Raw genomic sequence first — 15874 nt, forward strand, 5'->3', positions numbered from 1 at the left:
ACTTTATGAGCTGGCCCATTCCATTTTGGAAGACTTCTAATTCTTGGGAAGTTTGTCTTCATATTAAGTCTGAAAGCTCCGCTCTCAACATCTTCCACTCATTGGTCCAATGGAGAAGGGAGAAGTAATGACATAGAAGCTATAGAACAGGTGAGGAGAAAAGATTGTCCATATTAAAAAAAGGTAGAATTTTCAAACTCTTCCAGTGAATTTGAATGAGATTCCACACAGAATTCTAGAATGGAGTATTAAAGAGAAGAAGTCTAGTACAGTAGATAGAGACCTGGCCTCAGATCCCAAAACACCTGCATTCAAGGCTGATGCATTCCAGTTGTGTGACCCAGGGACAATAATTTGATTTCTCAGTGTCCTAAGCAACTATTTAAACCTCTAGGTTTTACATGGAATAGCAATGCAGATTTGCACAGAATTTCCTGATCTGGGAGTTCACTGAATAATAATAATGAGGTAGCTAGATGGCACAGTAAAAAGAGTTTTAAGCCTGGTGTCAGGAAGATCTGAGTTCAAATGTGGGTCACTTACTAGATGTGTGAACCTGAGCAAGTCACTTAACTTCTGAGCGCCTTAGTTTTTTCATCCATTGTGGGGATCAAATGAGGTAATAATTATAAAGCACTGCCTGGGACATAGTAAGCACTATATAAATGTTAGCTACTTTTATTATATTATTGTTATGTATTATATTTACAGATTGTGAAGTATACATCCTTCTTCTCAGGAGAAACATGAATTATGAGTGCAGAATATGGAATACACATGAAGTGACTGTATTAGTGAGTTTGCTTTGTTTTTGTCCTTCATTGCAAAGGAGAATTAATATCAGGTCTGTAGTGAGGTTGTTATATCTGGAAATGACTGTTATAATAGAGAAGAAAGAAGGAAATAAGCATCAATTAAATGCCAGACACTTTACAAATGGTATCTCATTTGATCTTCAAAACCCTAGAAGGTAGGTGGTATTATTAACTCCATTTCTCAGCTGCAGTAACTGAGGTTAAGTGATGTTGCCAGGGTCACACAGCTAGTCAGACACTTGATTTGGACTAAGGTTTTCCTGACTCCAGGCCCAGCACTATATACAAGGTGCCACCTAGCTGTCTCTAATAAGATGGGAGAAAATATACCAGCAAAACTTATTTTAAAATGCACAAAGAGAAATACAGTTGATGGTGTCTCTGAAATGTCTTCCCATCAAAGCCTCAGACATGATGGGACCACCAATGCTTTTCCAAGTGAAGAGTGTACCAAATACTGTCACAAGTCTCCAGACACCAGTGAAAAAGAGATAGAAACACACTTTTCTTCCTTAACTACTTTTCTACTAATTAGTACATTGGGGAAGAAACAGAAAGATACACTCACAGACACCCACATACACACCCACACACACACATCAGGGAAATATTTTCTCAGGAAATATAACAATATAGAGATGTCCCTCCTCTGCTTTAAAGGATTCCTTGGGTCTTACAATCTATGATCAGTCTATGAATAAACCACCTAAAGGCACAAAGATTGGCCAATTTACTAAATCCAGCATCCATTACTAAATTCCTCCTCCCTAAAGATCCAAGGTAATAATTGCCACTAAAGGTACTCTGTTAATTGGTCTTACTGTCTACTCAATCTTCATTTCCCATTGATCTCTAATAATCTCATTTCACAGTAGTTAGAATATTCTTTTTGTTTTTACATCAGCATGAATTCATTCCTACCTCTGGGCCTTCTATTAGTTGTTTTTCCTGGATTGATCCCTTTGCCCTCAGACTCTTTGAGAAGCACCCAGGTGTTGTAGTGCTGGGGTTCTTAAAGTTTTTCTACTCAGGACCCCTTTTTGGCTGAGAAATTTTTACGTGACCCTGGGCATATAAGTATATAAAATACATCTATATAACCTTTTCCTTTTGCCAAATTTTTCACAATCAGTTACATGACTCCATATGGGGTTGCAACCTACAGTTTAAGAAGCTAGGTTGTAGTGAACAGCCTTTGTGGGTGAAGTCAGGAAGACCTAAGTTAAAATTCAGCCTCAGACATTGACTAGCTGTGTCACCCTGGGAGATTAATTTAACCTGTTTGCCTTAGTTTCTTCAACTGCAAAATGGGGAAAATAAGATCACCTACCACCCAGGGTTGTTGCAAGGATCAAATGAGAAAATATTTTTAAAGTGCTTCGTGTAGTGCCTGGCACATAGTAGTCACTTTAATAGATTTTTATTTCCTTTTTTCCTTCTTTGTACTTAAATCTTTCTTACTTTTCAAGTCCCAGTTGAAGATCCACATACTCCATGAAGCCTGCTCTGATTATGGCAGGCTTGACTGACTGGCCTTTTCCCTCAACTACAACATCTCTATCTTACTGGCTTAACACTTTATGATATACTGGATAATAGTATTGTTTGCAGTCTATATTTTCATCATATCTCAACTGTTCCCACTAATATTAATGAAACACCATTTTAGAGCTCAAAGGGATCTTTGAAGCCTTCAGGTCTAACTCTTTCATTTCAAGGATGAGGAAACCATGGCCCAAAGAAGGTAGGTGATTTTTTCAGGGACCTATCACTAGTAAATATCTGAGATAAGATTTGAATCCAGGTCTTTGTCATTTCAAGTTTTGTTTCTCATTTCCTATACTAGGTTAGCAAATCCCCCTATTCACATGATTTTTGTTGACATAGCAACACTTAGTGGTCAATATTATAATTATCCTATGTGATGAAAGAAATGGAGTGCCACAAAAGTTGTGACGTGGTCAAATAACAGGGTCACGTAGCGAGTAAGAGAAGGAGAATCTTCACCCAGGACTGCCTGAATCACAATGCAGATCTCTGTGTAACCATGTTGTCTCTGTCATTTTCTGAAGAGCCAGGATTCATTTTTATACTTCTTCCATTGATATGCATAGACTCTTAACAGCAGTGGGAGATGTGCAAATAATGTAAATGTGTCAGCCTAAGGAACTCCAAAGATGGGAAGTATCTCCAACTTCCTATGACTTAATGGTTAAGCTTTTGGGGGTGGGCTGCGTGTCAGAGATGTTAAGTGACTTGCCTAGGGTTGCACAGCTAGGAAGGATCAAAGGTGGTATTCTAACCCATCTTGCTGATTCCAATTCAATTGCTCTATCTATTTTGCAATTCTACCTTCATAAACAATTAGTAATTATTGAAAATGATTTCTTTTGTTTTTCTGCAAACCTCTGTTTGCACACTGGGAACCTCTTTTCACGGATCCCCTATATTCAAATCCTACCCAACATTCCTGGTTCTGGGAAGGTCATTCATTTCTCCCCGAGCTGCTCAGTGTGAAGCTTCCCTTTCATCATATTTTGGCCTTACCTTTCTCATACATTACTATGGCACTCTTCCATCCAACTTAACTGAGGAATTTGATCTTACACTGCCTTACATTGCCATTCAACTCTTTCATGTCTGTCAACCTTGTCTCCCTAAAGGCACGGGTATTCTTTCTCTATTTTCCCTTCAGTACATTGCATAGTACTACATGCATAAACACTCACTGAGTAGTTGTCACATGAATGTATGCAGACATGAAGTAATAAATGGGCTTTCTAAAGCTTTAACTGGTGCTATGGGAAGGTGGCCACATTAACTCTGGAGGGGATTTTGTTTCTGCATATGCTGAGAACGTTAATTTTCCAATTGTATTTCACAAAAAGAAATAGTAAAGGAGCACAAAGGGCCTGGGAAATTGAAACTTCTGCAACAGTTCTAGCTGTCCAGTAAATCCCAAAGAGGGACAGTACTTTAGGGAAAGCCCTGACTCTGAAGTCAAACGACCTTGGTTCACATCTCCCCTCTGACAATTACTACCTATGTGGCCTTGACTATTTGGTGCCTCAATGAATGCAGTGCTGCATTTGAGGTCAAGAGTACTTTAATCTGAATCCTGACTCAGACATTTATCAAGTTATGCTTGGGCAAGTCACCCTTTCTGTGCCTCAATTTTCTCTTCTGTACAAAGAGGGAGTTGAACTTAACGGACTCTAAGGTCCCTTTCAATTTTAAACCTTTGATGCTCTGTTCCCATGATTCAAAACATCCTCAGGCCTGGGTTTCTTCATCCATAAAATGAGGGAGTTGAACGAGGGGGTCTTTAGGTTAGAGCCTTGTGTTCTACATACATGATTCTGGGGGTAATTTGAGGCTTTTGATTGATCATAAATTAGTCATGACTTCAGCTATTTTTGTCTCTGCACACATAGCTTAATGGAATAACTAAAGCTTTATTAGGAGAGTTATGGTCATTAAAACTCCAAAGACAGAGTGTCCTGATATTCTGTCCTAGTCTGTAACACATCTAGAGCACAGTATTCAGTTATGCATACCACATTTAAGGGAGGACCTTGTTAAGTTGGAGAGTATGAAGAAGAGGGTAATGAGGCTAAATGGTCTGGAGATAAGACCCTCACTTACTGAGAGAATGGAGGAATTTAAGCTTAGAGAAGAGAAGTCTTGAGTGTCAGGGGACATGCATGTGCTTTATGTAATTGATATATTGCCATATGGACAGGGATTAACTTTGTGCTAGTTGGTAATGGAAGGCACTGGAAAAAGTTGTAAAGGTGGAAGTTGAGGCTTGATGTCAAGGAAAGGATTCCTATTGATTAGAATTATCCATATGTGCAATAGGCTGCCTTAGGAGCTAGTAACATCACAGGCTCATAAGACTATGTGGCTATAGAACTGGAAGGACCAGGGATCCATGCTGGATGAAAACACTTCAGATATGATATGAAGGGAATTTCTGGTTTCTGTGCAGTTGCAGATTGGAAGAGAAGGCCACTGAGGCATCATACAAAGATTCTATCATTCTGAAAGAAAAGACACATTTTTGATGATCAGATCAAAATGAGTCCTCCCATGAATGGTAAAGGCAAATTCAAAGGGGGGGAGGGGAGGAGAAGAGTGCTTTAGTGAGTCCTTCCATAAAAATTCTTTCACAAATAAATTCATGCAGCATGAATTTTGAAGACTTCAAATCATGAAGAAACTAAATAAAATATCATACATGAAAAAAGAAAAACCTCTTTGTCTCCTATATGTGTTTTATTTTGGGGATTTTTGCCACAAAAGGGGGGGGCATTTTAAATCAGAAAAAGAAAATATTAAGTGAAACTACAGATCAAATATAAGAATGGTTTTCATAGAGAATTTATATTTCATTAACCAACTCACTCAGAAAGGTATTGCAGAAATAATCTATGGACACAAATTGCTCTCTCTGTATAGCTAACAGGGAAAAAATTGCCCACAGGAATTTTAGATTCATTTCCATATGTGATATCCCACAGATGTAATTTGAAGTGCCATAAGAAATATAAGACATGTGGGTGAGACGATATAAATATATTGATGATATATTAACCAAATCTAATATAAAAATAAGACATCCCCTCCAGGCTGAGCACAACCTGAATTGGATTACCCAGGGAACTGTTAGAAACATACATAAAAAATGCAGAAAAAGAAAATCTTAAGAAAAATAAATTGGCCGAGTCTTTGAAATTTGCAGAATATTGCAATTTAACTGATTCTAGAAGCTTTGTGATGGGTTATGAATTGCTAGACAAAAAATGAAAAAGAGACATCAATCCACTGATCTTTTGAGAATGAGCTGTACTGAAAAATGTCAGTCCTTTAAATAAGACCATTCCCTAGGTTCCTTCAGAATACTGTTGGATTATAATTTCCTAAGACAAAATCCATGATTTAGTCATCCAAGTGCCTACCTCTAAAAAAAGGGAAAGGCACAAACCACAATAAAGCTGCTGACTTTTATTAATACAAAACAAAACACTGAAGCGTGAAACATACACTAAGCTATTAAAAAAAAAGGGCAGAACCAGAAATACAATCATAGATGACTTTTGTCTTATCCACTACTCTCAAATGGTCTTCTTCTCCCCAACTGAATAAGACTTAAAATGATTAGAAATGCATTCTCTTGAAAAGTAAGCAGGCAATATGGATAGTTTTTTAAAACTGCTACCCCTGATGTTTCCAGACACAAAGCAACAAAAGCCAAGGGCAAAGGAGTACATGAGACAGAATATGACTCTTCCCCTTTCTTCATTCTTTCCCTCTTAGTGAAGGAAATATCTTTCTGTCCCTACTCCTCATCCTTCCTTGTATTTCTGTCTTCCCCTCACTTGCCTTCCATCTTTCCACATTACCATGTCATTAGAGGTGAGCACATATGAATCACCTATCACTTAGTAGATAAAATTTAGAAATTTCCTTCAGGAGCCAAAATGTTAAGGAAATTGATCATGACTGTACAACTAGGTAAATTCAAGAATGGGATTTGAAATCCAGTCTTTGTGGATCCAATTTTAATGCTCTGACCACTGTTGTATTGCCTCTTTTTCCCTCTTTCAAAGATTCAAAAGCTTACCTGTATAGATTCCTTCCAACTCAGCCTTTCATAAACATATCATCTCAGAAAAAAAAATGCACTTGACCTTAGGTTGCTGTGGTCATTTCTTAAGGCTACCCTTCACCTGATTCCCTTCCACTATAATGACTGCTGAGGATCAAGGTTCTCACAATATAATAAAAAATAATCTCAGAAGGGTAAAGAAATTGAGAACATGATGAACAGAAGTTCTTATAAACAGTAAACAAATATCAATATATGGTATGTGCATACATACAAAACTTATTGATCATGCTAAAAATGGAGTGACAATTTATTAGAGAACCTGGTTTAGAATGCTAGATCAACTTATTTAGGCAAGCTACTTTTCCATTTCCTCATCAATAAAATGAGGTCAGACTTCATGGTCTCAAATGGCCCTTACAGATGTACATTTAATAACCCATGAATGGCTTTCAAAAGCAGTAGATGAAGAAAAGTGAATTTTCAAGATTAGTCCTAATAAAAACACAAATCACCAAAATGTTTATATTTATTAGTCATCATATGGCTCATAATAAGTTATGAATGAAATGACTTTGAAGGATTTGAACAATTATAAATGAAAATCATTCTAAAAATCGATCGCACACCTCTTGAGTTTACTGAGTGTAATTTAGGAATTTCTTGTGGACTTGTTTCCTATGCTGCAGGGCCACACACCTTTATATTTTTGCACTTTTCATATCTGCTTTCAATTTTTCCATTCCATTGTCATTTTTCCCTTTTGGTATACCTAGCTCTAGATGTACCCGTTTTAATTTGTTCTTTTAAATCTGTCATAGGTTAGAAAATCAGATAACCAATATTGGGAGAAATTGTTTCAAAAAAGCAAATAAACTTAGATAATAGTCTACAGGTATCCAGACTATGAAGATAGTGTATTATTTCTTAGCAGGAACTTTATAATGACTATTTGAAAGACCAGTTAAACTGATTTTCTGAATCTGGATGCTGAAATTTATGGAAAGTGACTTTTAAGTATATTTTTTCTATACATTGAGATTCTATAATAAAATCCTTTGTAATAAATTGAAATATTTTTGGGTAAAATCATCAAAACAGGCAATGTTCTGATGTGAATAACTTAAAGCAATCATCATATAAAAATACTCTAAATTACTATTGATTAGAAAACTGCAAATTAAAACAACTTTCACGGGGCAGCTAGGTGGCATAGTAGATAAAGCACCAGCCTTGGATTCAGGAAGACCGGAGTTCAAATCTGACCTCAGACACTTGACACTAGCTGTGTGATCCTGGGCAAGTCACTTTACCCCCAATGCCCTAACCCCCCTCTCCCCAAAAAGCAATTCTCACCACCTCACATATATTAGATTGGCTAATGTGACAAAAAAGGAAAATGATAAATGTTGGAGAAGATGTGGGAAAATTGGGATACCAATGCATTGTTGGTGGAGTTGTGAACTGTCCTAACCATTCAGGAGACCAATTTGGTACTATGCAATCAAACTGCATACCCTTTGATCCAGAACTACCACTACTAGGTTTGTATCCCCAAGACATTGTTTTAAAAAGGGGGAAAGGGACTTATATGTACAAAAAAATATTTTTAGCAGATCTTTTTGTGGTGGCAAAAGAAATGTAAACTGAGAGAATTCGCATCAATTGGAGAATGGTTGAACAAGTTTTGGTATATGAATTTAATGGGATACTATCATGCTATAAGAAATGAAGAGCAGGCAAATTTAAGAAAACCTGGAAAGAATTATATGAACTAGGACTCAGTGAAGTGTGTAGAACCAGCAGAACATTGTACACAGAAACAGCAACATTTTATGATGATGAACTCTGATAGACTTAGCTCTTCTCAGTAATACAATGATCCAAATGAATTCCAAAAGACTCATGATGGAAAAGGATATCCATCCAGAGAAAGAATTATGGAGTCTAAATGCAGACAGAGGCATAATATTTTCAAGGTTTTTTTCCATGGAAATATGTTAAATATGTTAAATAATATGTTAAACATGACTGCACATGTATAACCTACATCAGATTGCTTACACCTTGGGGAGGAGAAAAGGAAGAGAGGGAGGGAGAAAAATTGGGAACTCAACATTGCAAAAGTGAATGTTGAAAATGATCTATATGTAACTGGAAAAATACTACTTAAGAAAGAAAAAAAAAAGAAAAATCATTAAAAGAGGGATTGAGTCACTCTGAATTTGGCTGTTTTGGAGGGAGGAGAAAGATTTGTCTTTTTAAATATATCCAAAGTCAGCAAAAGTCTTGGTGTTATTTCCAAGGAGAGGCTATTATTTTCGCATGATTTGAGATCTTACGAGGTGGTATGGGGAGAATAACTGTGGTTATCCCCATACTTTTGATAAATGACATGGAATTCTAGTTTCTTGCAATAGAGTAACCATAAGTGATAGTGTTTGTTACATTACTTGAGTTGGTTTCACTCTTTAGCACAAGGACCAATTATCTGTTTTAAACTGAAATGTATTCACCCTCATTTCCATAAAGCAAATTATGCCTTAAAGAATAGTGAGTGCATCCAAATTGCTTGGAAAACTTTCAGGTAGCTGGCATAGTGATCCACCAGAGGGTAATAGACTTGGATTTCAATCCTTGTTTCTATTTTGTTCAAATAAGGTTTCCCCCCTATAACTGTATGCTATGGAAATATATTAAATTGTGTCTGAAACAGAAAGTAAGAATCTTGGCATAAATAAGTAACTCTGAATGTCTATCCTGAAATCCAAAAGGAAAAAAAAAGTCAATATTTATTAGAAACCCAATCCCTGGACTGTGTATTTTAGACTGAATACCAAAGGCCCCCAGCAGGAAAAAGCAATTAGCAAATTAATTAATTATGTTTTACTGCAAAGTGTTTTCACAGCTAATTGTTTCTTTATATGTTTAAGTAACTCAGTCTTTCTTGACATTGTGAATGAAAGATTGTTTTAAAATTTGTTTTTCCCATTTAACAGATTTGTTTTAAATTTTGTAAGACTTACATTTTTCATCAGAAAAGTACAGAAAAAGGCCAAGGATCAAGACAAATTCCTTGATTAAGTCAGTGCTTGGTTAATGACAAGAAGTATGTTCAAAACATAATCAATAATTTCACAAATTTACCTTTGTTAACATCTTAATCATCTAGCATTTAAATTTATGTGGAATATGTGACCATACCCCAAAAGCACATGTACAGAGATTTTTTTTCTTATCAACTTGAATGAAAACTAAGGACCCATTTCAAGTGTAGTTATAAGCCTTCTCTTTGCTCTATAATTCACATTTTTTCAGAAAATTATGATTTAGATTATGATTATGATGAAGAAAAATGATACCACATCTATCCATTCATAGGTTGACACCCAAAAGTTCTTTGATTCCTTTAATATGGGCAAGTATCAGGACAGTAACTTCATTCATTTCCTCAGGTTGGACCACCCAGTTTTATTAGAGAAGCTCTAGGGAATTTCTTGAGGCAATTAATAAAGTAACTTGCCTGGAGTCATAGAGTTACTAAATATCAGAGGTGGGATTGAACACAGTTCTTCCTCACACTTAGACTAGTTACCTTTCACCCCCATCAGAGCAAGTTTTACCAATTCATTCTTTGTTAACTCAATAAGAACTTATTTGATACATGGTCTACTCTAGGTACAGTAGGAAATAATATGAATTAGATACTTTTTGCCTCCAAGTAAGTAATTATATATTGTCTTAAAAATAAGTCTAGGGGCAGCTAGGTGGCACAGTGGATAGACCACTGGCCCTGGATTCAGGAGGACCTTAGTTCGAATCTGGCCTCAGATACTTAACACTTACTAGCTGTGTGACCCTGGGCAAGTCACTTAACCCCAATTGCCTCACCCCCCCAAAAAAGTAAGTCTATATATAGGTATCCTAGAAAAATAACTGGAATAGTGGAAAGGATTAATATTATTTCAATAGCACCTGTTGTGTTCCAGGCACTATGCTAATCTCTCTTTACAAATGTTATCTCCTGTGGGCAGCTGGGTGGCACAATGGATAAAGCACTAGCCCAGGATTCAGGAGGACCTGAGTCCAAATCTGGCCTCAGACATTTGACAAGTCACTTAACCCTCTTTGCCCCGCAAAAATAAATAAACAGATAGATAGATAGATAGATAGATAGATAGATAGATAGATAGATAGATAGATAGACAAAAACAAAATATAAATAAATATAAATGAATAAATAGATAAGTGAATGAATAAATGAATGAATGAATAGATACATAGATAGATAAATAAATCCTGAGAGGTAGATGCTACTATTGTCCCCATTTTGCATATGAGGAAACTGAGGCAAAAAGAGGTTAAGTGACTTGCCTAGGGTTATAAAGCTAGTAAGTGTCTGAGGCTAGATTTAAACTCAGGTTTTCTTGACTCCAGTCCCAGTATCCTAACCACTGCACCACATAGCTGCTTCTGTGCCACTTTGTTGACTCAAGAAGAGGTCTACATTCATAGAACAGGATCAAGGAAAGTGTCAATAAAGAGGTTGGATATTTTAAATGGACTTTGAATTTTTTTGGTCATTTCTATTATAAAAATGTTGGGATGGTATATATGTGTAGGGATGAATGTATATTGGTAATTAACAAACTACTGCTACAAACATTAAAAAGATGCAAATTTAGTTATGAAGCTGTAGTCACAAACACGAACACAAACACACATATTCCACCCCCCCCCCAAATGGAGGCAAGCTGGTCAAAAATACATGAGGAAATTTGTCATTAAGTTGTCATTACCTTAGCATTTTTCAGTAATATCTTTCAGAAAAAAAATTATCTGGGATTTCATTGAATTGAATAAAAAGAATAGAAAGTCTCTCAGTATTGATCAGCAATGCTTCTGCAAATAATAGTCCTGGAAAGTTTTGTAAAGCAATGGCACGTTGAATAACAGGTTGATTACACTTATTTGGCATAAGTGATGTCTTCTTCAGGGGGGTATAAAATAGGAGAAGCAGAAAGACAGAAAAGTTATGGGGCAGAGTTGGTTCATTATAGCAGTGATGGGGGTAGACATGCATCAATGGTACATTAAAACTATGCAGAAGAAAGCACAAGAAGATACAAAAAAAGGACGAAGATGAACAGGGGAGTCGTTAGTGTCATGTTGAATCTAATATATATTTTTAAAAGCCTCATAATATAAGTGCTCTCTTTTGTATCTAATCTTTTGTTCTATTCTTTGAATATCAAAGTTTTTTTCTGATTGTTATTTGCTTTTGTTTCCTTAATTTCCTAACAAAGTAATAACATTTAGTGCTAAAATGCATTTATTGGAAAATGTTAAAGAAAAACAAAAAGTCAAGTACAAAAATTTCCCATTCAATTGAAGTCATTTATATTTTATACATATTTAGAAAAAGAAACTTTTAAAGAAAAATCACCCTTGAAAATGACAATTAAAGGTCAAACAGGTTAGTGTTGCAATTTGTTTAAAAGCAAGAGGTTAACCCACCAGAGAAGATGCCTGCCAATTGAACACACTTGCTTTTTTGGATTTTACTTAGGCCTTTTATTATTTTAATGTGTTTTTGTGACTTAAATACAAGTTATTAAGGATGTCGATTCCTTTTGAACCAATCAGCACTAAGTGAAATTTTGTAATAGATGGTCAAAGAGAACAGGATTAAAACTACTTTACTTTTCAACCCCTGATCATATAAGACCTCTCCAGTGATAGTACTTCATCATGCAAATGAGTTATGAGAAATGTGTATAAGTGAGGATTTTAAATCCCTGATAAATGACACTACAGCATTGAGCAAAAAAAAAATATAAAACATATGAATTTATAACACATTGTACAGAATAATTTCCACATTTATTTTAATAGAGTATATCAAATTTTCTCATTTTTAAACTAATATTTTGTTTTCTTTTTTCTCAATTACATCTAAAGATAATGTTTAACCTTCTCCTTTTAAAAAAAAATTGGGGTTCCAAAATAATTTCCACCCTCCCAACCCCCAACCATCATTTTGATAAGTCAAGCAATTTGACAAAGGTTACACATGTGCAGTCATGCAAAATGTATTTCAATATGAGTCATATTATGATATGTATGCACAGGTAGGGGGTGAAGTGGACAGAGCATGGGCCTAGAGTAAGGAAAATCTGAGTTCAAATTTCTAGCCGTATGATCATGAGCAAGTCACTTAATCCTGTTTGCCTCTTCTGTAAAATGTGGTAGATAAGGAAATGACAAATCACATCAGTATATTTGCCAAGAAAACCCCAAATGGGATCACAAAGAATCAGATATGACTGGTTGGTGAACAATACAACAAAAGTAGGGATAGTAGTGATGGGAAAAAAAGGAGGAGTGATAGTAGTACTAGTGGTGGTGGTACTGGTATTAGAGGACTAGTAGGTATAAGTAGTGGTAGAGTAGCAATAGTTGGTAGTCATAGTGGTAGCATTGGTGGTGGTGGTGGCGGTGGTGGTGACGGTGGCGGTAGTGGTGGCAGTGGCGGTGGCAGCGGCGGTGGAGGAGGAGGAGGAGTGGTAGTGTTGGTAGTAATAAGAGGAATAGTAGAATAGTAGAGGGAGAGGAGTGTAGTAGTAGTGGAGGTAATAGTAGGAGCAAGAAGAGGAAGAGTAGTGGTAATAGTAATAGTGGTGCTAGTGGTAGTAGGAGTAGCAAGAGGAGTAGTGTTAGTTGGAAACAACTGAAATGACTGAACAACAACAACTAACATGTTATGGAAGAAAACAGACCAAAAGGAAAATAAAGAAAAAAAATTTTAAAGTATTTTTTATCGGCATTCATACCCCATCAGTTCTTTCACTGGAGGTGGATAGCTCCTTGAGAATTTCCTTGGATCTTTGTATTGCTGGGAATAGCTAAGACATAAGCAAGAGGCACATAGAATTGGCAGGTTTGCATAGATTATAATCTGCATTACTGGATAGTTTTTCCTCATAGAAGAGATCTCATATATTGATGTTTTGGATTATTCCTAATGCCAAGAAAGTTGTAATAGTATTTTAATTAGAAAAAAAGTTTTCACATTTAAATTAAGTTCTTGAATACTTTAAAGTGGTAGAATTCATTCAAATATGAATAAAATATGAATCCATTTAGGGAAAAAAAAGTGACAAGGTATGAATACTATGGAAAATCCTACTACTTAGTAGGTAATAAAGGAAAGAAAGAGGGGTGGAAGAAAGAAAGAAGGGAAGGAAGATAGGAACGATTCCTTCTAGATCAAAATCTATGATCCAATAATAACTGTTTGCAAATAAAATATTTGCATGTTAATTGTCTTAATGTTATCATTATCATCATGCTTATCACCATCTTCATTATCATCATCTACTAGGTAAATTTGTTCATCTACTTTCTATAGAATATTTGGAATAGTAGGAGGTACATATGATGTGGACAAATTTTATTGTTTCTATTCCTGTCTGATGAAAAGATTTGACTGAATTCTCTCTAGTGTTCCTTCCTTACTCAGGTATTCTATGATTTTAAGCCATTTTTTACTCTCATCATGGATTTTTTATATGCTATTTTTTCATTTATTAAGTAGATTGTACCTTAGATGGAATGGTTATAATTTAAAATAAAAGGGAACATATGTTTCCATTGCCTTTCCATTTTTCAAGGTTAAGACATAATTCTTCTGCTACTTAGAGAGTAACTCATAGTTTACCAAACAGTTTAAATAAGGAACTTATCAATATTTTATCATTTTTACTTTGATAAGGTCTTTAGTCCAATCTTATTACAAAGGAGGAGGAAAAGGAGGAGGAGGAAGAAAAGGAGAGAAAGGAGGAGGAACAGGAGAAGAAAAGAAAAAGAAGTAGAAAAATAAAAAGAAGGAAGGGGAAGGAGGAGAAAAACTGGTAAGCATTCTTAGAATATAGATAATCAGGGCAGAAATCTATAGAAGCTTTTTTTTTAAACCAGCATATATCATTCAAAAAAATTGACAAGTTGATAGAAGTTGTATGCCATTGTACTTGTAAAATGTAATCTAAATGGTTAATTATTGAATGGAGCCTATTAAATGTCCACAACCGAAAATGGAATAAAAACTCCTCTTTGTGTAACATTATCATGAGCTCACCTTACAAAGGGTTTACTTGGAACCCCATTAGGAACTAATGCAGAATGTGGTGGGAGAATTAGGAGAAGAAAACATCAATGATAACATCATAAAGAAAAATAACTTTAAAAGACTTTAGAATTCTGACCAATGCATTGATAAACCAAAAGTTTGTTTGTTTTTTTTAATTATTAAAAACAATACTACTTCCTGAAAAAAGATAGTAAACTTCAAACACAAAAGAGGCATACATTTTGGGACATGTCAAATATGGGAATTGGTTTTCACCAGATTATTAAGCTTCATGTTGAGAGATTTTCTCTTAAAAGGAAGATTTTTAAAAATTTTGTGTTTAGTTTGTTCAATGCACAGAGGGTAGTAAGAGAGACAGATTATTAGGGGGTGGTGGTGGAAACACAACAATTAGTTACCTGAAAATTAAAATTAAAAAATAAACTATCCAAAAGGAAAAAAATTTTAAAAAGTAACCTCAACCAATAAACTTCACTGGAAACCTACCATTTTCATATATTGAAATACTGTCTCTCAATTCCCTGGATGTACCGTTGCTTCATAAAAAGTTCACAACAATATTTTTGATAGATGTTACTATAACAAATACTCATAATCTTCAGGCTACAGGCAATGAAAATCTCTTAAAATAGACAGGCCTAATAGAGGAGATCAAAATCTTGTAGGAACTTGATGAAGTATACATCATCTTATTGTCTTGTCTACTACTAGATTTATATTGTCTATCTTTCAGCGAACTTTCTTTTTTTCCATATAAATATTTTATTATTTTCCAGTTACATGTAGAGATAGTTTTCAACATTTATTTTTATAAGATTTCTTGTTTCAAATTTTTCTTCCTCCCTCCCCTCCCTCCTCCCTTCCCAAGATAGCAAGTAATCTGATATAGATTATATATGTACAATCACATTGAACATATTTCTGCATTAATTATGTAATGAGAGAAGAATCAGAGCAAAAAGGAAAAACCTCAAAAAAGAAAAACAAAAACAATAGAAATACTATGGTTCAATCTGCATCCAGATTCAACAGTTTTTTTTTTTTTTTCTGGATTTGGAGAGTATTTTCCATCATGAGTCCTTTGGAACTAACTTGGACCATTGTATTGCTGAGAAGAATCAAGTCTATCACAGTTGATCAACACACAATGGTTGTTCGATACGTGTACAATGTTTTCCTAGTTTTGCTCATCTCATTCAGCATCAGTTCATGTAAGTCCTTCCAGGTTTCTCTGAAATCCATCTGCCTGCTCATCATTTCTTACAGCAGAATAGTATCCCATTACATTCATACACCACA

The sequence above is a fragment of the Dromiciops gliroides genome, chromosome 6 (genome assembly GCF_019393635.1).
Source record: "Dromiciops gliroides isolate mDroGli1 chromosome 6, mDroGli1.pri, whole genome shotgun sequence".
Classification (NCBI taxonomy): domain Eukaryota; kingdom Metazoa; phylum Chordata; class Mammalia; order Microbiotheria; family Microbiotheriidae; genus Dromiciops; species Dromiciops gliroides.